The following is a 26,245-nucleotide window of genomic DNA, read 5'->3' as shown; positions in this document are numbered from 1 at the left end:
TCTTAATACAAAACAAATGTACTACTTTTGCTGAATAGGGCCATGTAAGAAGTAATAGCCTCTTAGTGGCTGGAAGGTGAAGAGAGGGGCCGATTTGACATTAGCAATGCTGAGATCCTTCCTGTTGTTCAGTCTTTTATATCCGTGTAATGCTGGAAAGTTATCGGCTTAAAAAATATGTAATTCAATTCCATCTTACTTTTTTTTTTTTGCTTATTAGCATCCTTAGTTTATGAGCTGGAAACCTGGGCCCTGGGCAGCTGCCCTCAGAGTGTCAGGGACTGGGGACTGTCTTGGGGTGAGTGTGGACGCTGCATTCAATACAAGGTTAGGAATTAACTCCGGGTCTGGGCACTGAAGAATCCTGGAAGGAAAACTGCCCCCGGCCTTGAACATGAGCCTCCCTCTCTCGTAATGTTACACTTTCCTCTCTGCTGCAGTGACTATGGCAAGATAGCTCTGCTGTCCTGAGTTCTCTGGAACATTCAGGGCACCTTGGCTGCTTCTCAAATGCCCCAGTGGCCTCTGGATGCCAAAGCGTTAGTGACAGCCTAGCATGGCCCCGTCAAAGAGGGTTTCTATCAGCTGTGTCTTCCACACCTGCAGGCTCCAGGTGCAGGCAGGCACAACGTACCCAGGGAATTTTATTTATCCAGTCATACCAAAATAGATGTACACTTGTTAAGAAAGATTTTTGTATTCCACCCTAGACCCTAAGCTAAAAGTATTGCAGAGAAACGAACTCGACCTAGTAACAGTTTTCAAACAGGAAAGCTGTGATCTTAGGACTCAGGCCCACAGGAATAGTCGCTCTGCTCCTTGCCTGGTTATTCGGGGCACATTCTGACTCTAGCACTGTGCCTGCCACTCATCTTATAAATTTCCACTGGTAGGGGCTATTTTATCTCAGAATGATAGCTATTCAAAGACATGAGTCCATCTGACAAATAGATTTGAGTACCTGTTTTCAAACTGCACATTTATTGGGCTCTTTCATGACTGTGTTGAAATGTGTCACGTTTTACGTTGGCAATTAATTCAAACAACGTGTGCTGGAGTTTCATAAATCAGCACATTTACTAAGTAGGTAGGATACTGTTGATCCATTTTTAAGTTAAAAAATTAGTGTGTGTTTCTCTTCATGCCAACTTGTGTTAGCAAAAGAGTGTTTTCGGATTCCCCGAATGGATCTGTATTGAGACTGTATAGTGCATGCTGTTTTTAAAATGATTATTTATTAAGCTTGCACTTTTGTGTTTATTGCTCAGGGGTAGCATTCAGAGTACCTTAAAAGCCCTGTTCAGCTTCATAGTAAACCTGTGACAAAAGTATTGTTAGCCCTTTTTAAGACAGCCTAAAACAAAGAGAGATGAAATACTTTGCCCAAGGTCACAACCAATTGTAAGGGGTAGGGCCAAGATGCAAAGACAAGAAAGCAAGTTCCCAGCCCGTACACATTTTTGTGTTTGTTTTTGTTTTTATGAGACAGAGTCTCACTCAGTCTTCCAGGTTAGAGGGCAGTGTTGCGATCTCAGCCCACTGCAACCTCCACCTCCTGGGCTCAAGCCGTTCTCCTGCCTCAGCCTCCCAAGTAGCTGAGATTACAGGTGCCTACCATGACGGCCTGCTAATTTTTGTTTTTTTTTTTTTTTTAGTAGAGACAGGGTTTCACCATGTTGGCTAGGATGGTCTTGAACTCCTGACCTCAGGTGATCTGCCAACCTTGGCCTCTCGAAGTGCTGGGATATTTTAAATTCAAGGGTACATGTGCAGGTTTCTTACATAGGTAAACCTGTGTCACTGGACTTTGTTGTACAGATTATTTCATCACCCACATATTAAGCCTAGTACACATTAGTTATTTTCATGATCCTCTCCCTCCTCCCACCTTCCAGCGTCTGGTAGGCCCCAGTGTCTGTTGTTCCCCTCTTTGTGCCCACCTGTTCTCATCCTTTAGCTCCTACTTATAAACAAGAACATTTGATTTTTTTTAATGTATTACTTTGCTGAAGATAATGGCCTTTAGCTCCATCCATGTTCCTGCAAACGATATAATTATAATCTTGACCTTTCTTTTTTTTTTTTTTTTTTTTGAGACAGAGTTTCACTCTTGTTGCCCAGGCTGGAATGCAATGGCGCGATCTCAGCTCACCGCAACCTCCACCTCCTGGGTTCAGGCAATTCTCCTGCCTCAGCCTCCCGAGTAGCTGGGATTACAGGCACGCGCCACCACGCCCAGCTAATTTTTCGTATTTTTAGTAGAGACGGGGTTTCACCATGTTGACCAGGATGGTCTCGATCTCTTGACCTCATGATCCACCCGCCTAGGCCTCCCAAAGTCCTGGGAATAATCTTGTCCTTTCTATGGCTGCATAGTGTTCCATGGTGTATATGTGCCACATTTCCTTGATCCAGTCTGCCATTGATGGCCATGTAGGTTGGTTTCATGCCTTTGCTATTGGGAAAAGTGCTGCAATGAACATACACATCTACAAGGAAGTTAAACACATTTACCAGAAAAATATCAGCCTGTACTGTTAACAGTGATGCCGTGCTTTGCTTTAAGGATTAGAATGAGACCTGATCCAACAGGCTGTGCCCTCTGTGATTTTTAATGTGCTCCAGATTATTAGAGTCGGAAGGAGCTAGGGAGCACAGTTCCAGTGCTGATGACTAATGACTGGGCTAAAACTAATGTTTAGGCATTAGCCTTAGCCATTAATTTCTGAATAGCACATAGATTATAAGTGTGCATATTGGCCGTGCTGAATGCTAAATGATTGTATTATCTCTGCTTCCAATTATAGTCTTAGGCTCACACTGTCATAGATTTAATAGAATACAGCATTTCCATTGCTGTTTCTTTCATAGTTACGCATTTATATATATTTTTAATGATTTTTTTTAGGAATTTTATAGTCAGTATTTCTAAAATGTAGTTTTCAGAGGGAAGGTGGCTAATTATTGTAGGGTAGATAACAACAGAATTTGCCACCATCATCATCAGCAAACATTAACTCTACCTTTGTGGTGTGTACAACATTGTCGGAGGCTCTGAGGATTCTCCTTCTGTGTTCTCAGAAGCAGTTTATAGGTTTCCTGGAGTAGCATGTGGTAGCTGCCCCAAGCTGTGGGCAAGCTGTCCATATGCCCCAGCTAAAAAACTAATTGAATATTTTAGGTGGCAGATTGGGGATCCAGGAGGGGACACATTTAATAAGTACTTACATAAATAGTCAAGTGGTATTGAAACAAAGGCTTTCATCAACAAATTACTTGTATTGTTTCACTAATCTTATAAAATGATATTTTGTTATTTTCCATCATTAGATAGTTTTAAATTTCTCTGCTCACAACTAAATTTTTTTTTTGTCAAGTACTTGTAAGGAAACTTAAAATTGTGCTTATCAAGTTCACAGAATGATAAAAGAAATAAATAAATGGAGTTTTACTTCATTCATAAATTTGAACTTAAAGGAATGTCTGTCTCTAGCTTCTCATGTGACAAATAAACCAGGAAGGTCTATGCGTGAGAAGAGAAAAAGCTAAGTGTTTCCATTTCCAGTAGGAGAACGTGTCTTTCAGGGGCTAAGAAAAGTTGATAAGCTGTGATCCACAGTGTGTTATATGGAGTTGCTTTTACATTAAGTTCTATTTAGATTACTTCAGTAGAAATCATCAGACCTGAATAAATTACTTTGATTATATTTAATTGCTGGTTTTCTAGTGTAAATGTGTTTTACAACATTACGTTTTCAAGTCATTGCAGATTTTCTTAGAGCTGATTTTCCACACTCGATATACCCATCTTCCCCCGAATTCCTCCCAGGGCTACACTGCACTTGTGCATTAGTAACTCACCTTTGAAATACAATTCTATCTTCGTGAAGATCTCCTGCGTATATAGTGAGTGGCTGTGGTGTGAGAGTGACGTCTGGCAATGGCGCTGTTGTGACTGTACCAGTATCATGTGCACTTTCACTCCTCTCAGGTAACTGCTCCTTAGTTGAAAGGCTTTGATTCTTACTTTCCTGATCCTTTCTTTATTGGCCATTATCTCCGTGTGCTAATCGGGATTCTAGCCACTGTCTGCAATTACATTTTTCCGTTCCGTTCAAACATACAGCTCTGGACTCTCAGTTTGATGATATTAATTTCTATTTCGATAATTAGAATGGCCTTTATAATTGCATGTTTTAACTCGACTATATTCCCCTCAATTTAACTATGAGACTGCATCACTAGTGAGAAACAAAAGAAGATGTTCTGTTATTCTTATAGCTGTTCTTTTTCTTTCTCATGTAAAGCTTCAAATTAACGGGCATTTACAATTTGTGAATCTGTTTCTGCGGGTCACGTTTGGAAAATGAGCATATATGATCATCACTTTTGTCCACAAATTCCCTCCGAGTAGAAAGCTAAATTCTTTTCTGTGATCATGTATCATTATGTTTGAAGGAAGCAAATGACGAACATATATGGCCTGTATGACATTTTGCTATTAAGGTGACATATTATCTTATTTGATTTGATTATTAAAGCAATGTTTAATCTATATTTTATTATTTCATGATATAAGTGGGCCAAGGAGGTTCAGCTTTTACTGATCACTTCAATAAGTTTTTAAAGATAGTATACTTTGGATAAAGCATATAGGAGGGGCCTTGGGGATTATAAGGATAAACTTGCTCAAACCAAGGGCAAGCTTAGAACTTTATCCCCTTTTAAACAAATAATGCAAACAATAATCTAGATAGTTTCTCTTTTTTCTTAACTATGATAAACTTAAAAGTAAACTGAGATTGAAATGCAGAACCTAATCAGGCAACTGATAGGTCTATTTTGTTGGGAGCCCATTGTTTCAATTCTGCCTTTTGTTGTTGTGTTTACGTTGTAGAAATGAAATGCTATTCAAGTAGGTTTATACATCTAATTTATATATATATGTACTTTATATATGTATATACACACACACACACGGGTGTGTATGAGTTTCCGTGTACTCACAAATACAAACATGACACAAACACACACACGGGTATGAGTTTCCGTGTACTCACAAATGCAAACGTGACACACACACACACACACGGGTGTGTATGAGTTTCCGTGTACTCACAAATATAAACATGATACACACACACACATCACATGCATGCAGACAGAATCCCCTAGTAAAATACTAAATACTTGTCCTGCCTTTATGGTTATCATTGTGAAATCAGTTGGGCTAAAGAAAAATTCATCATTTTATTTGTACGAATGCAAGTTACATTTCCCTTTGCTACATAGTCAATCAGTCACCTAAGTAGTTAATGCATATTATTTCAATGAAAAGATAAGATTTTTTATTTAATTTATGTTTAGAGTTTCTGATGGGAGATTATATTAAATATAAGTATGAATGACATGAATCAATACTATTCTGATAATCTGTAACTTTTCTTACAGTCAATGGAATGTAATTATAAATGAATTTTAACACTTATAGCAAGCTTCTCCATCCTGTGGCCCAGGATGGCTTTGCTTGTGGACCCACGCAAATTCATAAACTTTCTTAAAACATTATGAGGGTTTTTTTTGCAATTTTTTAAAGCTCATTAGTTATTGTTAGGGTTAATGTATTTTATGTGTGACCCAACACAATTCTTCTTCCAGTGTGGCCCATGGAAACCGAAAGATTGTAACCCTGCCTTATAGTTTAAGAATTTTAAAAAAATAATAAACTGTATAATTGCATTTATATTTGGCTACCATATATATATATGTATATCAGTAATGATTTACAATAAATACCAAATTCAGATAAGATTGGGTACCCTCAGGGTGATATGGCTGTAGGCAATAAATAGCAAATTCAAATCATCAGTGTCATATAAGATGCCTATTTACAATTCAGTGCTTTCTCATTCACTTTATAAGCAAATATACCAAAACAGATGGCTGTTTCCCAGCTCTTGGAATTAGCTGGTCAGTCTTGTATTGGAATGTTCCACAGGTCTGTTATTCTACTTTCATATTTGGAGACTCTCTAGTTTTTTGCATTATTTTTCAGCTGGACTTTTTGGTTTTATTCCATCATATTGGCTATGGAAAATCATTATCATTGCATCATTCCCTGATTAATTAATAGAGTAGGGCAATTTCAGCAACTTGAAAATTTGGAAATAAATATACCAATGTACAGTAATTGCAAGTTCAGAGTTTAGTATTATGCGCTTTTAAATATCATACTTGTTATCCTGTTTGGTTGGATTTTTGAAGTCTCATACCAGAGACATAGAGATATTAGATCAACACAATGTTAGGTAAGAAGGAATTCCAACACAGTAGTTATTGCTGTGCTTCCATTTAACTGAGGTGAGTTGCGTGGCAACCAGTGAGCTATCTTGCCTTTCATATGGCCATTGCTGGCAGGTGCAGGATTAGAATTTCTTACTTCCCTTCTGCTAGAGGGTACTGCTCTTGCCTAAATGAGGTATATTAGTAAGAATCAGAATGGTGATTGACATGTCACAGTGAAGGTAGAAAATTAGTAGTGAGTGGGGAGGTAAGAAGGTGCCAGAATGAGAAAATCATCAAGAAGGACAGGAACGCTTCTAAGGTAAAAATCACAGCAAATAAGAGAAAAATGAAAAATGATGAAAGGAGGCTTCAGACTATAAATTGTGCTTGTACTAATTTATTTCCAATTTAAAAAGTTGAAGTCAGTAAAGCATAGAGACAAGATTGACACTTGCTATAGAATTCCGTCGTCACTTTTGCAATCTAATTTACCAAATGTATATAGTTATATATAAGCTATATAACTTACAGAGCCACATCCAACAGGTAGTACATATATATCAGGTTATATATTGTATAGTATATTTATATGTTATATACATTTCACTCCCTGTTGGATGTGGCTCTGTAGGGCTTCCCATCAAGACATAGAGTCTCTTTCTGCCCCTATAAACTGCACTTGAGACTTCTTGTCTACAAGAAGGTCGCAGGAGTGGTTCTGCAAGGGTTCCACATCTAAGTCACCGGTTTCTGCTCCTGCTTCTTGGGATCCCTGAAATGGCTATGACAAGAAGCCTGGGCTAGCCTGTCAAGGGCAGAGAATGCAATGAGAGAAGCCCAGGTGACCCATGGCACCATCCTCAACTGCACAGTAATCACCCAGAAAAGTGGTACCTAGGACTGGAAATCAACTGGACCCCATTACTCGGTAGGCAACATTCTGGCTATTTCTTTCTAGTTATTTTCTCCCTGCACTTTTATAGATCCTGTTGCATTGGCATGATAATCATAGTATCCATGATTTTATGTATTCTATTAACTTAATGACATTTCACCATTAATTTTCTAGGTATTATTCTCTTGGACAATAAAATTCTCCCTTGGGAAAAGACACTATGTACACATCAATTTCTTTACCTTTAGACAGGCCTGACTTCAAGTTTTTGCCATCATAAGTGATGCTGTGATAATTGCCTGATCATTTTATATTTAGTCTCCTAATATACCTTCCGAAAAATCTAAGGGCTGGTTTTATTATGCCCACATTTATTCATTGGTTTCCTATCAGTTGTCTTTGTGTAATGTTTTAAGAAAAATTATAATTTTGGATGCTTTTGCTATCATAAAGGTGTCGATTAATTAAACATATTCCATTGAACAATAAAAATATAGCTCAGGTAAGAGAGAAGATCAGACTAGAGACTAGTATTGTTAAAAAGTAATTAGGAAGAAGTGATGAAGATAACTTTAATCTAAACAATAGAAGATTCACTTTCCTAAGGGTGTGACCCTGCAGTGGAGATAATTAAATATAAATGGTTTTGTTTAATTGGCTGACATTGTGATGTCACCTTAGTGACTTGAGCTCAATTTTCCCCAGTAAGAAGTAATTAAAAATCACTTTTCAACAATGATCTTTCTTGATGGTCAAGGTCTTACACTATTCCTCAGATAATATTATCCTTGGCAGAAATTTGTCTATGAAAGTGCAAAGTAAAAGTCAGTGAAAGATGCCCAGGCTTCACTTAAAAAGGAATATAATGTACTTAAATTGGAGAAGAGTGAGATAAGAGATTCCAATTCAATAAGTATCTCAAAGAGTCATCAATACTAATTTAAAGGACTCAATATTAAATTAAGGAATTGACATCAGATCTGCAAAGATGTCAGAGTGTGGCTGAGATGTCTAGTGTTCATTAACATCAATACTTTATCTGAAATTTTTGGGGAAAGGTGTAATTTCTGTGGCACACAAACTATTCTGAATCAGTTTCTTCCTGTCTCTCTGTCTCCTTCTTCTCCCTCACTCTCCCCCTCTCCCTCACATCTGTCATCCTTTCTCTTCACTGTTCTACACACTTTTTACTCTGAGTATTGTTAGCATGGGTCTGTTTTCTATCATTCCTACATTCCCACCTCTTAGAGTTTAATTATTATAGAAGAGGTTTCATTCTGTATCCCAGCCAGAGTGCATGCAGTATTTATAAAAGCATCTCTTTTGAGAGGTGGGTGGATATGGGAGGTCATTTATTATATATATATTCGTAGTTTCTCAAAGATTTAATAACCTTCCAAACCTATATAAACAATAGAAAACCATTGCCAGGAGATTACAGACACTATGAAGTGCAATTTCTTTTAATTTAAGGGAATTAGGCCTTGGGCAAGTGACTTGCTCTCACAGAGACTTCACCTTAATCTGTAAAACCAGAACAGCAATACCTAAGTCACATAGTGGATGAAGTGTAAAACGATGAATACTTAGCCTCGATTCTTGCTTAAGATTCTTTCTTTTTAGCACTTTGCTTTCAAGACAGTGTCCTCACATAGCTGCTGAGGCTCTGAGTTTTCCGTGGTCAGTTTCAACATTCTACACTAAGGACAGCCACGAGCCTTCAGCAGGTGACCCTCCCTTCCCAGGTTTGCCCCACCCTCCACTCTGAGTCTCCCCGATGTTGAGTAACCAATGAACTCATCATACTCTCTTGGCATAGTGATTGGTCCAGGCATGGTCACATATCCTGTGCTTCCAATCAGGAGAAAGCCACAGTTTTTGTTTCATGGTTGAAGGAGAGAAGCTAGTTCATGCCCTGAGCCATGTGTGCTGAGCCCAGAACTTCAGCTGCCACTTCAAACTAGGAGAGAAGAGACTTCCCAAGAAGCAGAGAAGAAGCAGAGAAGAACCGAGAAGCCTGATCAGATCCTGCCTGAAGTTCACCTTACCCCGCTAACTTTTCAGTCACAGAATGAATTAATTTTAATATTTAAGACATGGGTTTTTTTAATGACAAAAAAATTTCCCATTGAGTCCTGAATTATTTGAGCAATTCAGAAATTTCCCTGCTACAGTTATCACAGTTTTGGGTCTAAGAAACGGCATTTAGTGTTTCCAAACTTACACAAAGCTATATATCTAGTAAACACAGCCGCTCATATTGTTATTTAATTTGATAATTTCATCTTTCTCCTTTCTTGTAAAAGGTAGGAGGATAGTGGCATTGTGTTACACTGTGATGAAAGGATAAAGGATGGTGTTTATCCCCGTCTACCAGGAGCACTTACGTGTGTCTCTAGACTCGACTTAGCGTCTCTTCTTCTGTGCTCCAGTAAAGTCCTCTGATCATCTTTACCTCATTTCTCACCATGTTAAATGCAAACTTCTCTTTATGCCTCTACCTCATCTTCTGTTAAGCTGCATCTCAAGGGAGGAGAGCTTGATTCACACACAGAACATCTGGTTAGGTTTGCCATATACCACACAAATTCCCAACTTCAATTTGGAACTCAAAGAGCATTTAAAAAATATTATTACAAATGTTGAATGAGACAAGCTTGTGTTAAAGAGCTATTGGTTATTTATCCGAAATTCAGTTTTAATTGAGTGTCCTGTATTTTTATTAGCTATTATACTCAGTCTAGCAGCCGTATGCTTGTTTAACTGTAGAGTTACTTCCTCTATGTGGTTCACACAATCTTGCCTTGAAATTGAAGGGGGAAATTGCAAATTACCCTCAATGTTAGGGGCTAAAATGCCAAATGTTTATTATTTCATAGTTTCTAATCTGAGCATGGTTTAACTGCCTGCCTCAGCCCTTAAGGTTTTTCTATAACTTGCAGTTAACTTGTTGCTGGGACTCACTCTCAACTGGTGGAATGGGCAGGGCTCTTTTTTATGCCCATGCACGTAGCTGTGAATAGCCCTCAGTCCCTTCCATAGGGACATCTCCAGGGGCTGTCTCAAGACATGGGACAGGCTTCCCTCTGGGAAAGGGATCCAAGAAAGAGGTAGAAGCCACAGTCTTTTATAACCTACTCTCAAGCAACAGCCCATCACTTTGGCAATAATCTAAACAATATGCATGAAACATTGAGTCCAGTCCACATGCAAGGGAGGATCACAGGAGTTCATAAATACCAGGAGGGTGGGGACCCATGAGCTCACTTAGATGTTCCTTACCATACATCCAGTTCTAGATTTGTGGAGCCTCACTTTTCCACTGCAATCAAAGCAGAAATAGCTAGAGAATACTGTTGATCTTTAAGCTTCCCCCCACTCCCCACCCACCACCACCACCACCACCATGAGGATAAGATAGTGTCTGTTGTAACACAGTGCCTGGGAAATTATGACTATGCTGTGTAATACAGGAGCCATGAGAAACACTGGTTATTTAGATTTATAGTTAATCAAATTTAAACTTCATTTAATTTATAGTTAATCAAATGTAAACTTCATTTTCTCAATCACACTAGTCGTAACTCAATAGCCATGCCTTCCCAGTGGTTACTGTGTCACAAAGAGAAGGCAAAGAACATTCCGGACATTCTTTTTACAGTGCAGACTTGACCCCCTGAGCTTGGTCCAGTGTTTTATTTTAGATAGAGCAGAATTTTTCTTATTAAAAGTCACAAACACTGCTCTTGTGCCTTTTTTTCCCAAATTTTAGGTAGTCATGCACTTACTAAAATGATTTGTATGCTAAACTCTCCTTGATTTGCCTTCTCCTGAGAAAGAGATATGTTAAGCAATGTACATTGTTTCCTTTTATTTGAAAATATTATCTGCTGCTTTGGTGGTATTAAACCATGATATTCAAATGAAAGATGCTGATTATTACATTATGCAAAAAAGAACAGAAAATCTGGAGTATTGTGAGAAACATAATTTATGTAAAAACATGCAGACAATTGCATTCAAGTATTTGATGTAAGTAATGAGAGAATCACACATAATGGGCATTTTTTATTAAACTGGGATTTAGTTGATTCCTCTTATGAATGAAGTTACTCAAGTAAATTGGATTGTGAGCCAAGATATAAAGAAAGAATAAAATAAAAAGATGGAAATTTCAGAAGCTTGGCACATAAATATCAGGATAAACAAATTAACTTAGCTCTAAATATTCTACCAGTTTAGCTGCATTGAAAAGAATAGGCAAGTTTGGGATTTGGCTTAGTGAAATCAAGTGGGAAGCTTCCTCTAAGGAATTGTATAGTATTTGGCAATGTATCATTCCATATCCAGTATGGATTGAACATTTGTTAAGTGCGAGCTAAAGAAACTGTAGAGTACAATTACTGACCAGACATGCATCTGTTCTTAATGTATTTCTTAGTTTACGACTGCAGATAAGTCATGTATAAATTGATTATATTAAAAAGTGAAAAATAATTAGTAGGGTAAAATACTTATAATAAATACCATAAGAAGTTGGAGAGAAAATAATTTAAGGAATGCAAGGAGTTGTTTTCAAAATTGTAATCCTTACACCTGGAAAAGAGCCTGGAATAGGGTTGCTTTCAACAAATGCCAAATGAACGAATGAGTTAGGGAACCTACATCGACAGGTGAACAGTTGACCTGGCCCTTAGAGGGCTGGTTTGACACAGGTCTGTGATGGTGATGGATGTCTGATCCAGAGGAAGCTAACAGCATGGGCTCTAAGCAGGAATGTGGAAACCTCAGCTCTTTGTGCAGAAATGCAGGTGGTGCAGGTGTTACAGCTGGACCCTGGAAGGCACCGTGCAGGGGAGCAGTAACAGATGAGGATAGAGAGATTGGTGCATTCGGCATATGGAAGGCCGTTATGCCATGCTAAAGAGTGTGAACTTGCAATCTCAGTTTCTCATTTCCAGCCCTGGAATAATGACATTTGCCTAACACAGCTTTTACAGGCATTGGAATATGTGAATGGGAAAAGTGATTTGAATGTATTTTTTGGGGAAAAGAAAAACTAAAAATGTTGCAGGAATTCATGGGTATGTTATAAATGAGAAAAGATCATGATGAGTACATATGTCATCCTCAAGCAGAATCCTTTGAAATTCTATGTCCCTTGGCTGCCTCTTCTGAAATGTTTAATTTAGAAAAAAATATGCTAGATATATCAGTGTACTTTTGTCGGAACTCCAGCTCCTCCAGCTTACTCTACTTCTCTTAAGTGAATGTAATGAAACAAATGTTTTCCACCAAGAATGCATGTTTGTAGAAACAGAATTGGAGAATGGACTGTTGAGATTTTCATGCATTGTCCATGATCCATAGTCTAATGCTCTGATTACAGACGTTATCTCTACTTAGTAACATTTCGTTAATCTCACATATCTCATTCCAGTCAGAAAGAAGTAGAGGTACCCACAGATTAGGAAAAAAGGGAAGTATTTTGACATTTTAAATTCAAGGTATAAATGAATATGCTTTTCACAGGTTGTACTTGAATTCAGTTTAACATTAATTGCCTGAATATACTAAACTGCATAAATTGAGACAGAATATCTTTTTTATATCATTGAGATGCAAATTGCATAGATTCATAGACTCTAGCCAAGGCAAAGGAGTAGTTGAAGAAAATAAAAAGGGCTAGAGAGAGAGAAGAGGGGATAACAGTTAGTCCCACAGCGAGAAATGGGTCGACTGTTACAGGTCCTTCACTCTTAGCAACAAGGAGATTTGGGTAACTTTTACAAGACAAGCCGCTGGAGGGAGAAAAAAAAGTTAGTGATACATATTCTTAATCTTTGATTCACCTATAAGTCCTTACTGTAGGTGATTCACGTTTGATTCACCTACAGGTACTCATCTGTCCTCTTTTGTGTTCTGTGTAACTTCTTTTAATCTGACAGAGGTTTTGAATATTCAAATAATTATTTAATCTCGTATTCATTTTACAAGCTCTTCAGCTCTAACACTCTTCTATGCACACAGGATACAGTATTGAGGAAAACACACATACATGCAAAAATCTCTTCTGGGTTACGCTCTATAATAATAGTGGAAAGAGATACTCATAGAAAGTACAAGCAAATTACATAATATCATAAACGATGATGGATGCTATAGAAATAATTCAGAAAACACAGATAGTGCTGCCGTTAGAAGGAAGAAACATTTACCTTTAAATAGGCAGTCCATGATATGTCCTCAGTGAGAAGGAGGCATTTGAACCAACAAAAGTGAGGATGGGGTAGGGACCAAGCCATGCACAGGGAGGACAGCCCCCCAGAAGTGTGCTCAGGCGTTGGCTTGCATGGCGTCCCGAGAGCAGCAAGGGAAGTCATGTGACCAGAGCAGGGCGGGGAAAGCACGGAACCTGGAAGCGGAAGTGCCGGAGCCCACTTCCGGGGCATCAGAAGGACATTGGCTTTCACTCCAAGCGAGTTGGGAAGGCTCTGGAAGGTTCCAGGGAGAGGACTGATGCAATTTATCTTACAAGTCATAAGATTCCTCTAATGCCTGTGTTGAGAATAGCAAAATATGAAAAAAGCAACATCAGTTTGGGGGCTGCCATTTCATCTAAAGGAGAGCGAATGGCAACAAGGCCTCAGCAGAACTGGCCAGAATGAGTCCGATTTGGATATTTTGAAGAAAACCAGCGGGATGTGAGAAAAAGCTGGGTATGTATCATGGCTCCTGTCTTCTGGCCTGAGGAGCTGGAAAATGCAGTTGTCATGTATGTAGATGGAAGAAGACCCATCAGAGGACCGTCCTTAGAGGAAGGATCAGAAGTTGCCCTTTAAGCACGGGAGGATGGAGGCACCCATCGGGCATCTGTGTGCAGTGGTGAGAACACTGCTGGACTTCGTTCAGTGACGTGTTGGCGAGGTACACAGTGTTAAGATTCTGAAACTGTAGCGGCGGTGTTTACACCGTGAGGCTGGGCACCACCACCGGTGAGTTTAGGAGGCAGAGAAAAGGGGCTCGAGGACTAAGCCAAGAGGCTTAGAGGTAGGAAAAGACAGCAAGATGTCGAAAAGAAAAGAAGGAACCAGCAGCTGCAGCTGAGTAAGAGTGAGCAGCTGATGAGATAGGAGGAACATGAGGAGAACAGCTTGAGGATAGCAGAGATGATCAGGTACTTGCTGAGTAGAGCAAGGCCTGGCACTGGCCGTGGGATAAGCAGTCCTGATGCCATCAGTCACGCTGTCCAAAGCAACTCTGGTGGGGGCTGGAGGCAGCAGAGAGCCGGGATGAAGTAAGTTTAAGGGAAAATGAAAGGAGGGAGCAGAGTTTTGTTGTCAAGAAAAGAAAAAGCCTAACTTGAGGAGCCAGTGAGGTCGAAGAGAATTGTGGGTCTCTTTCTTTGTATTTTAAGAAAGAATAAACAACAGTATTTTTAAAAAATTTATGAGAATGATATGTTTCAGAGTAGAAAACCGGGTGAAAGAAGTTCATCTTGTACACATAATGGTGGCTTTTTGTCTCTGTGCAGCCCCTCTGTTCTCCTTGTCGTTCTCATCTGCCCACTGTTGGGTTCTGTGTCTGTAACTTATTTTAATCTAGTGTTATGTCCTTTCTCTACTTTCACCACATAACTTTTCTAAGAATATATTATACTGTAATTTACTAACATATAAAATAGATTTAAAATATATATTAGAATCAGATTTTACAATCAAGATTATTCATCTTTTTTTTTTTTTTTAGAGAGAGAGAGAAAGGGCCTCACTCTGTCACTAAGGTTGAATATAGTGGCACAATCAGGAATCACTGCAGCCTCGACTTCCTGGTCTCAAGGGATCCTCCCGCCTCAGCCTCCTGCGTAGCTGGAAGCACAGGCTTATGCTACCATTCGAGCTAATTACATATATATATATATATATTCACACACATACACACACATATATGTGTGTGTGTTTATATGTGTATGTGTATATGTGTGTGTATATATATGTGTATACACACAGATAGAGAGAGAGAGAGAGAGAGAGAGAGATTTATTTTAGTAGGGATGGAGTCTGGCTGTGTTGCCCAGGCTGATCTCAAACTCCTGAACTCAAGTGATCCTCCCTCCTTGTTCTCTCAAAGTGCTGCAATGACGGGTATGAACCACAACATCAGGCCTGATTAACATTTTAAACTGGTCATATAACCAATATCTTTTTATGTGGCCAATGTGTATCTTCCAAACAGAGTGATGATTTATCTGTCCCCACATATTCTATTTTCTGCCATTCACATGTCCTTAAATGGTTGATTATTTGCTGTTAATTTCTGCAACAAGCAAGATTTTGTATAAATCAGAGGTGTCTACATACATTTTAGAAAATGTTACAGGTGTACTATTTCTAATGTAGCCTCTCAGTCACCATTATTTTATTCTAGTTTGTTGTTAACATTTCTATCACCGTTTCTTTTACATGAATACTTTAACCTATGACATTTAAAGTAGCTTCTTACTTAAATTAAAAAGGACCAGGCACCCTTCATGAAGTCTTATTTAGATACCTCTAACTTATATAAGACAGCTTTCTATTATAGATACAAATTTTCCAAACTGCAAGAAGAAACCACTTTTCTCCCATTTAAAGAAACTCCTTTCCTAAAATACTAGATTTTCCAAGTCAAAACACAGGCCCTCTGGAAGAAATTATTTTGTTTTCTACTTCAGAATTAGGTAGAAGACAAAATGTCACCTAAGTAGCATCTTGGGTTTATATGTGAACTTGAGGGTTTTACATTTATCTACAGATACTTTAAGTGATTTTTCTCTTTCCCCTTTGTTGCTGTTTTCTGGCAGTCCCCTGAGAAACACAGAAAGGTTTAACAAACACCTAGCGCAGGGACAGGCAGAAAGCACACCACTTTCAGCATGTGCTGTCGGGCATGGTGGCCACTGGCCCCACATTGCTGCTGAGCATTCGAAATGAGGCTGCTGAAACTTAGGAAATACATTTTAAATTTTATTTATTTTTCATTAAAATGAATTTAAATTTTAAAAAGACAAGTAGTATAAAATATTTTATCATTAAACACACCCTAATCACGTTGGTAGGGCTATATTTTACTTTTTATTTTTAACTTCAATAATTTTGGGAGAACAGGTGGTTTTGGGTTACCGAGTTAGGTTTTTTAGTGGTGATTTTCAAGATTTTGGTGCACCTGTTACTCGAGCAGTGTGCACTGTGCCCAATGTATAGTCTGTTATCTCTCACTCCCATCCTACACTTCACCAGGCATCCCCAAATTCCACTGTACCATTCTCATGCCTTTGCATTCTCAGAGCTTAGCTCCCACTTATAAATGAGAATATCTAGTACTCGGTTTTCCATTCCTGAGTTACTTCACCTGGGGTAATGGCTTCCGACTTTACCCAAGTTGTTGCAAATGTTACTCCATTCTGTTTTATGGCTGAGTATTATTCTGTGATTTATTTTACTTTAATTGTGGGAACTTTACATCCAAATAACATGTGCAGTAGGTATATAATACATATTGTATTTTATAAACCTATTATAAAACAGATTAATACAAAATATTTCATTAAGAACTTGTATATTTATATATTTTACATCGATTGCATATTGATATGGTAATACTCTGGATATATTGGGTTAAATGAAATATAAAAACTGACTATTTTGCATTTGCCCTTAAAGGAGACTGTTACAAGTTACAAATAATGTTATGGTACTCCCATTATGTTTCCATTAGACAGTCCTGCTCTATGACCTCATCATTGAGAATGTAATTAATAAAGGATTTGGAATTTAGTTATTAAAATGTAAGCATATAAATAAGGTAGAGAAGAGGATTCAAAGAGATGTGCAGTAGCTAATTGAAAACTTTGAAAAGATTAACAAAATAGACCACTAAACATACTAATAGAGAAGAGAGAAGAATCAAATAGACACAATAAAAATGGTAAAAGGGATATCACCACTGATCCCACAGAAATACAGACTATCACCAGAGAGTACTATAAACAGCTCTACTCAAATAAACTAGAAAATTTAGAAGAAATTAATAAATTCCTCTTTCAGTTATTATTAGTTACAGTGAGACCTTGAAGAGCAAAGTGTAATTATAATTTATACAGCATATACCCATCTGACACTGCGCTAGACACAGGGATGTATTTGGTTGGTGAAAAGTAATTTGCCTTTACCTTTCATGGCAAAAACCACAAGTAGTTTTGCACCAATCTAATAATAGTAACAAAATGTGACTGGAGACCAGACCTAACACATCATGGTGTGACCAGGAAGAAATGATGAAATGCTTAGTGATTAAACTTGTAGTAAAAATGATACCTGGGCCAGGTGCAGTGGCTGATGCCTGTAATTCTAGCACTTTGGGAGGCCAAGGTTGGGTGATCTCTTGAGCAAGGAGTTCAAGATCAGAAACATAGTGAGACCCTGTCTCTACAAATAACTATAAAAATTAACTGGCCGTGGTGGTGTACCCATGGTCCCAGCTCCTTTGGAGGCTGAGGTGGGAGGATCACTTGAGCCTGGGCAGTCAAGGCTACGGTGAGCAGTGACTGTGTCGTTGCCCTCAGCCTGGGTGGCACAGCATGATACCATCTCAAACAAAATATATTCGAATTTTCTACAAATTGTGCATCTTTTAGTAAGACTTGTTTTAGAGTCCTAAAGCATTTGTGGGACACCTCGTGTTTACGTTTCTCCAGCTGAGATACCTGGCACACAGAATTTAACCAAGTGGATCAACAGCTCTAAGTGTCACTGCGACAGACCTCCATGTCCTTTTGAAAGGGCAGCGACCCTGGAGGGTCCATAGCTCTTTGCGTTGCTGATATTCACTGCCGAGCAGAAGATTTTTGGCGGGGGGGGGCTTCATGGCTTACATAGTATTAGGCAGTTGAGACAGAAATATTGATACATAATTGTCATGCATGGACCAGCACATGAATTCTTAGTTTCTCCAAACACACATCTGGACCCACCTACATTTCACTATCTGCTCAGCCCCTCCCACTAAAACGTCGGGTGTCATGGACAAAAACACCCAAGAACTTAGGAAACTCTACGGAAATTATAAAAAGTTTCTACTGCTCAATTCAAACAGATAATGACGCTTCTTTTTCAGGACTATTATCAAACTAGATTTTTAAAAATATCATAGCTCCTAAATACTTTTAATACTTGACCCTTTCCTCCACCTCACCAATATGTTTTAAAATCTTCTCTTCGCAAAGCTCAATTGTGTCTTGTGTAAGGGACTCAAATGATTACAGAGGTATGTAAACCAAAAAGCAACCTAAAGGAATTACCGCTGTGAAAACATTCAGGGAGCTTTTTTGGGGGGGCTTCATGGCTTATACACCAGCTTGTATCTAACTTTTAGCCTAGGAACATTACGAGGATTAGCTGGGGTTGCATTTGATCAGTTTAGGGGTTCATTTCTGGGAAGCTTGCTGAGCTGTTTCAGAGGTCATGTGCAACCCTTAAGAATGTTAGCATCACTTACCTAAGTGTGTAAGTGTTCTTTTTCCAAAAAGTACAGTATGTGACTGTTTTATGAATACTATTTAGATATATTCTTAAATGTAGATGGGTTCTATATTTATTATTTGTATTCATTAATGAAAGTTAAACTTTTTCAGCATCGTTTTGGTTTTCTCTAACTTCTTTTGTATATATCAAGTATTTTGGCTATTTCTTAACTTTTGTCATTCAAAAATGCTATGTTAATTCCTTAAGGTCATAGAGTTTAATGATTACATTTTACGATAAAACGACTAAGCATAATACAATGTAAAAGTCTTCTTTAAGAACATTGTAAGGGTTGGAGTGTTATTAATAAAGGGGAGAAGGGAATGGCACATTTACTACCATGTTCCTCTGCCTCTTCAATCCTCTCTTCTCACTGTTACTCCTCAACCCCACATCGCCACCCTAAAAGTAATTTTAGAAGCCTTGAAAACTTATATAATAGATTGAAAGTACCTAACAAGTAACCAAGCCTGGATTCAAACCCAGTGTTTCTCTTTTCACTGCATGGTAGAGTAGTGATTTTTAAATCACAGATGAAGGGGTACGATAGAGAAAATTAAAATGTAATGACAGTGTTGAATAAGTCATTACATTTCCAGAATGATAACTTTACCAGTATTAATGCTACCAATTAATCATGATCATCACATCCAACATAAAACATTTTACCATTTGTATATTACCTTTTGCTTTAAAATTACTTCCTTGAATTTTACTCCACTTGCAATATATGGATAGTCAACAGAGTTTTGCAAAATTTCACTTTAATCAGGAAGTTTTATCTATTTAGATTTAAAACCAAATTATACTGTAGCTTTACCCGATATTAACTATTTCACAAAATAAGGTTTTTACTGTGATTTGAAGGATAGAAACTTAATGAAAGTAACTCACATGTTAAAATAAGAATGTAAAAACAAAACAGTAGAAATAGGCCAACATCCAAAACAACTACAATAACAAATGCTGTCTTGGACGTGGAATGAAATAGTTCTCACTCAGGGCTGCTGGGAATGCAAAACGGAACAGCCACTTTGGGTGGTTCCTTAGAAAACGGAACATCTCTCTCATGATACAGTCTGGCAAGAGAGTCTTGTTATTTACATAAAGGAGCTAAAAATATATTTCTATTCAAAAACCTGCCAAGGGATGTTTTTAGAAGCTTTATTCATGTTTGCCACAATCTGGAAGCAATCAAAATGTACTGCAGCGGGTCAATTGATAAACTTGTGGTATATCAAGCAATGGAACATTGTTCAGTGCTACAACAAAATGAACCAGAAAGCCACGCAAAGACATAACGTGAACTTAAGTGCATGTTGCTAGGTAAAAGAAGCCAGCCTGAAAAGGCTGCCCACTTTGTAATTCCTACTCTTTCACATTCTGGAAGAGGCAAAACAATAGACACAGTAAAATGACCAGTGGTTGCCAAGAGTTTGAGGAAGGGGGAATAAATAGGGAAGTTTTAGGGCAGGGAAACTACTCATTGTGATACTGTAATGGTGAACACATAGCATTATATATTTCTTCAAACGCATAGCATGTGCAAGACGGAGAGTGAACACTATTGTAAACTGTGGTTTGGGATGATAATGATTTGCCAGTGTGAGTTCATCGATTGTAGCAAACGTACCACTCTGGAGTGAGACGTTAATTGTTGGGAAGGCTCTGTGTATGAGGGCAGGTGTTATATAAGAAATCACTGTACCTTCTGCTCAACTTTTTTGTAACCTAAAAAACTGCTCTAAAATATAAAATCTGTTTTTAAAAAAATCAATGTAACTTAGGTAAAATAAATTTAAAATATCTAAATTCAATATTCTGGTCAGTTTGTTAGATTTTGAGGATCCAAACTATTCATCAGGCTGGCGTAAATTTTATACAATCTTGAATTCACCTCTATTCCATTTATTACTACTGTTTTATCAATTACACTATGTCCTCAAATAATTACTGTCAAAATAAAACCAAAAAACATTTGAAGGTCAAGATCCTAAAAACAAGCAGTTTTCTTCTGTAGTAACATAAATCCATTAAACTTTGCTGAGTTTATTTAGCAAACTTTATTATTGGAAAATCTGCTACATTTAATTGCACAATGTTTCTTAGATGAATCCTGGTAAAGCAACAATTAAAAGACACATATGGAATTTTGGAAAGAAAATTTACTCAAAGCAGGCAGAGAAACGAATTATGATGTCGCACTGGTTTTGCTAATTCAGCATCATTTAACCGTGTATTGCTTTAGTGTTTAAATGTTGCCTTAATGCTCACTTGTTCATCAAGGTTGACATTAAGGAAAATTGGTTAGTTTAGCAAAGTCGAATGCAAATATGTAACGGTTAGTCAAAGGCACAGTGCCACCATGAAGAAGGTGGCTTTAAAGGCGTGCTGTATGCTATACTGACTGCATACTTACATGAAACGGATACGAACTGATGAAGTCTCGACTTAGTAAACCATTAGAAAATCTAAAATCAAGGTTCGAGAATTCTGTGGCAAAGAAAAATGTAGTTATACATCACATAGGAAATTATTTAACAATGAGTAAATTTTATTTATTTTATAGATTTCAAAATATCTAATTTGATTGCTTGAAACTGGCTCCAGAATCTCTAAAAAAATGATGGCAGAAATGCTTATCTTATGGTACATTGCAGATTTTTCTGCTAAACTGTAATATTTTTTGTGGCTGTTGTTGACACTGGAAGAACACATTAAACTTTTGACATTTTAAATTTAGATTTGCAAGAGGTATAGATCGAAATGTACCAGTCTATTAAGTCTGTCCAAAACAATGTTGAGTAGCAGGGGGTGTACAGTGCTGAGCTTGGGTTTAGTCCATTTTCTTTTATCTCAACAGCTACATGACCTTAAGTGAGCCATTCAACTTTTTCCAGTTTCAATTTTCTCTTCTAAAAAATTCAGAGGCAATAACAAGGTTACCTCTAAGATTCCTTTAATTCTATGGCTGAAAGCCTGCATTTTTATAATCAAAAAGAATGGGATTTAAGTCCTAATTCTGTCACTTACTGTTACGTATCAATTATGTGTAGCTGGTGAGTTATGTAATGTTTCCAAGGCTCACATGTAAATGCAGATGGTAACAGTACCTGTTTTATAGGGTTGTTCATGGAATTAAATGAGATGGGAAGTAGGACATTGCAAGTACCTCATCCTTCTGAATTTTTATCGCATGTCTCAAGACATTACATTTTTTTACATTTACATTATTTACATTTCCTGGAAATGTATCTCTTATATTATTTCTTTTTCTTGGAAATCTGGGACTGTTCAGTTTTCAAGAAGTGCTGTGATTTAATGCACACTGAAAGAAAAAAGACAAAGTGACTAGCAAAGAATAATTAACAGTTTTCATATCAGCGGGTAAATATATCTGATGAGGTACGCAATGGCCTCAAGTAATATTAAACCATTTGTTCAGCAGAGTCCTTTTTAGAGCTACTACCTAAGGCACTATTTGAAACTTCAAGGTCCTATTCTTCTTCTTTTCTGATATTTAGACTACACCACCTTCAGAGGTAAAATGATGCTTTAATCCAAGTGTGACAGATGAAATGTAGCATCACCTTATAGAAATAATTGCAACTTGCCACAAGTAAGAGTGAAGACATGGAGTGCAGGCTGTTGCATGGCCACGTGTCTGTGTACACACAAGTGCAAAGACTTCCAGAGTGGCTAAAACCAAGTGGCCACATGACAGTGTGGGAACGCAGGCTTCAGCCTCATGCAAAATGAGAAATGGCCGCATCGCAGTGTGGGAACGCAGGCTTCAGCCTCATGCAAAATGAGAAATGGCCGCATGGCAGTGTGGGAACGCAGGCTTCAGCCTCATGCAAAATGAGAAATGGCCGCATGGCAGTGTGGGAACGCAGGCTTCAGCCTCATGCAAAATGAGAAATGGCCGCATCGCAGTGTGGGAACGCAGGCTTCAGCCTCATGCAAAATGAGAAATGTGGTTATTCAGATCATCTCAAAAGCCCCTTTCCCTTGCCTAAGCAAAATGATTTTCTTATTTTCAACTCATGTTTGGGCCTCATGAAGGCACATGACCAACACTTAGTTTCTTGGGTAAATATATTCTTTGTTCTGGACTATTTCCTTGCATTTCTAGTGGTAAGACAACATAACACCAAATTTCCAATGTTAGCTTAATTTTTATTTACAAAAAATTGTTTTCAATCACTGTTGGATTTGGATCCTTATGTTTGTTGCTGGATAATTTCCTAAATTCCCTACTTTGGAAATCAGAATATGTTTGATTATTTTGTGTTAGACGTTAGAAAAAATAACCAGATTTTTGTTATATAAAAGATAAGTACTTCCCCTGAAATCTTAATAACTGAATCATAATTTTCAAAGTTAATACTTGGGATAACTAAATTAATTTTTAATGGTCCTCAGTGCTTTTTTCTTTTTTAAAAACTATTTCTATAGGTTTTTGGGAAACAGGTGGTATTTGGTTACATGAAAATTCTTTAGTGGGGATTTCTGAAATTTTGGTGCACACATCACCTGAGCGATACACACTGAACCCAATTTATAGCCTTTTATCCCTTACCTCCTTCCCACCCTTCCCCCTTGAGACCCCAAAGTCTTTTGTGTCATTCTTATGCCTTTGCATTCTCATAGTTTAGCTTGCACTTATGAGTGAGAACATACGGTCTTTAGTTTTCCATTCCTGAGTTAGTTCACTTAGATTAATGATTTCTAATCCCATCCCAGTTGCTATGAATGCCATTAATTCATTCTTTTTAATAGCTGAGTAGTATTCCATTATATATATACCACAGTTTCTCTCTCCACTTGTTGGTTGATGGACACATTTTTGCACTAGCAAATTGTGCTGCTATAAACATGCATGTGCCAGTGTCTTTTTGGTATAATGACTTCTTTCCTCTGGATAGATACCCCTTAGTGGGATTACTGAATCACAATTTAAAAAATGTTTCCTCCATTTGAATGCTAATAATTTAGCTTTTAAAATATTTTAGGCACAAATTAAACTTACACTAAATGCTATCCCAAAGAGTAAAACATGCCACTGTTATGGATCAATAAAGAATTGCATAAAGATAATCTTTCCTTTCAGCTGCAAACAGTGGTATACTCAGAGCTTGAGATTTCAGATTCTGAAAACCAACTTTCTATTCTTGGATTCTCGGTCACCCCTTGTGATAAACTTGGGAAAGTTCTAAATACCCAACACTTCAGTGTTCCCATCGGTCTAGTGAAGATAACGGTAGTTTTCATAGGGTTATGATGAGGACTGAATGGAGTGGCTTAGGAATAGCTGCTGACCCATAATACCTATTACTGCCATTGCCTTTCCACTACCACTGCCAGTGCCAGTGTGAAAATTACTGTTTCTGGGCCATAGAAACAAGGAGAGAAAAGAGGATTCTTCTGTCATAGTGAGCCTAGGACACAACCTGGCAGCTGTATTAATATTATTATTTCCTTGGGTACTTTTTGGCAATATCTTTTGGAATAGTGATGTCTGCATCCTTTCTCCAAGGGCTTAGCATATGCTTCGGTTGCTTAGTCTTCCCTATGTCTGCAGAGCCAGCATGGGTCATGATTCTCCCTCTTGGCATCAGTGATACCAAAATAAATACAAGTCTGGATTTAGAGAAGGAGAGACTTCACTAAAAATTATGAAGGTCATAGGGTGAATAGTCTGACCTCAGGGGCTGCAGAGATCTGAAGCTTAAACAGGAAATAAAAAGAAAAAGGCTTTTTTTTATTGGGGTTGGGAAGCAGGGATAGGAGGAGCTCGAGTGGGCATTGCTTCAGTCTATGGGGGCAGTTGAGCAGGAAACGGTCCTGATAATAGTTGGCCAATCTTGGCATGGGTAGCTAAAAGATTTTCCGCACATTAGAGCTTCCTTAAACTCAGGGGCAGCCCAAGATAAGCATCCTGTTGTCCTGTGGGGTGGATAAGAGACTGACTAAAGTTTGGTCAAGGCACTGGGCAAGTTCACCCAGTGCCGAATGCTGGGCCAGGCAGGTCAGCCCTGGTCCTGACTCCTAGAAATAGGAGGGCCAGAGGGATAACTGTGCAGACCCATGCAAGGTGGGGGCCGTGAAGGGATGCCCTCACTCCATGCCCAGATATCAGAGGTCTGAGTTGCTCTGAAAACTCTTCATGAAAGATTCCACTTGTTACATGACTTGCAGAGGGCCTTAGGAATACTGGGGGAATGAGAACCAAGTCGTTGACTGCAAGTAGCTAGACCTGCTTTAACCAGTTCTTTGAACCTCTTCCTCCAGCTACTCAGAAACAAGAAAGGAAGGAAGTGAGGGAGGGAGAGAAGGAGGCAGGGGAAAAACAGAATGAAAATTTTTTTGAAAATGTACGTATCTGGGTAGAAACTGTTTTGGTTACTGGTGCCTCTAGGAAAAGTTTTCCTTTCGGCCTTTGAGCTGGACTCAATAAACAGTTTCTGCAAAGGGCATGTTGGTAAATATCTTGGGCTCTGCCCACCCTGAGTTGCTGGTGCAGCGACTCAGCTCTGCAGCTGCAGCACCAAACTAGGCTCAGACCAGGACGTAAACGAATGGCCTTTGCTGTGTTCTTTTAAACTCCTTCTGTGGCCACCGAAATGTGAATGTCATACGTCATCACGTGTCACAGAATCTTCTGGTGTTGCTCCTTCCACTTGAAAATATGAAATACATTCTTAGGGTTTCCCCAAGACAGGCAGTGAGATCTGTGACATTGGCCGTGGCGTGTCCGTCCCTGTTCTACTCTATAGGTTCCTCATGTGCAGAACCTGCCCCTCGATGCCCAGCCACCACCCCTACTTAATATCATCTGGGATGTATGTGTCATCCGCCAAGCAGTTGTAAAGTTGCTCTGATAAAGTTCCATAACCCTCACAAATGTCCGGAGAAGTAGGAAAAATCCACTGCATTTTATGTATGAGGAGACTGAAGCTCAGATACAGTAAAAGTCTCCGCGGGGTTGTGTTCATAGCACTGGCTGCTTGGATCCGTAACTGGGGCTCTTTCCAAAGCGCCGCACTGTCTAGATTTCCTTATCAAAGGTTGGAGCAGTCACTGGCCAGGCTGCCAACTGCACATAGTCTCTTCCCGGGCCCTTGACAGTACAGAAAATTATCTTAAACCACAAGCAGATGGTTACCTGGTACCATAAAGCAGCAAATACTACTATTTCCCATTGTTTTTAATATTCTCACTAAGTGAATGCTTTTGGTATGTTGATAGAAGTGATTTTTTAGAATTTGAAATTAATAAGACAAGAGAAAAGTACTTTATTACACATAGGGAAGATAAATAGTTTGAATGGGATAAAAATGCTCCATAAAATAGTTAGCACCAATAATATGTTCGTCCTTTCTTTCTCGAGTCAGTACAAAGACTCACGGAGAAATTTTATGGACTTGCTGTTGGCTTTTGCACTCAATCAAGTTTTTTCAAAACCAGAGAGAACGTAAACTTTGCATGGCCATTCAGAGCC

The 26,245-nt window shown here is 38.4% G+C and overlaps 1 protein-coding gene and 1 long non-coding RNA gene across 4 annotated transcripts in view; one reads left to right on the top strand and one right to left on the bottom strand.

The window, feature by feature from the left end:
• The window catches only part of LOC144578909 (uncharacterized), a 41,425-nt gene extending 27,864 nt beyond the window's left edge, over nucleotides 1-13,561 (bottom strand). Inside the window, exon 1 of the long non-coding RNA XR_013525427.1 lies at nucleotides 13,399-13,561. This is a non-coding gene — a long non-coding RNA (uncharacterized LOC144578909). The remainder of the gene's footprint in view (nucleotides 1-13,398) is intronic.
• CSMD1 (CUB and Sushi multiple domains 1) overlaps nucleotides 1-26,245 on the top strand; it is a 2,142,320-nt gene that overhangs the window by 855,814 nt on the left and 1,260,261 nt on the right. The window lies entirely within an intron of this gene.

Source organism: Callithrix jacchus, chromosome 13 (genome assembly GCF_049354715.1).
Source record: "Callithrix jacchus isolate 240 chromosome 13, calJac240_pri, whole genome shotgun sequence".
Classification (NCBI taxonomy): Eukaryota; Metazoa; Chordata; class Mammalia; order Primates; family Cebidae; genus Callithrix; species Callithrix jacchus.
This window is presented reverse-complemented; position numbering and strand designations above follow the sequence as displayed.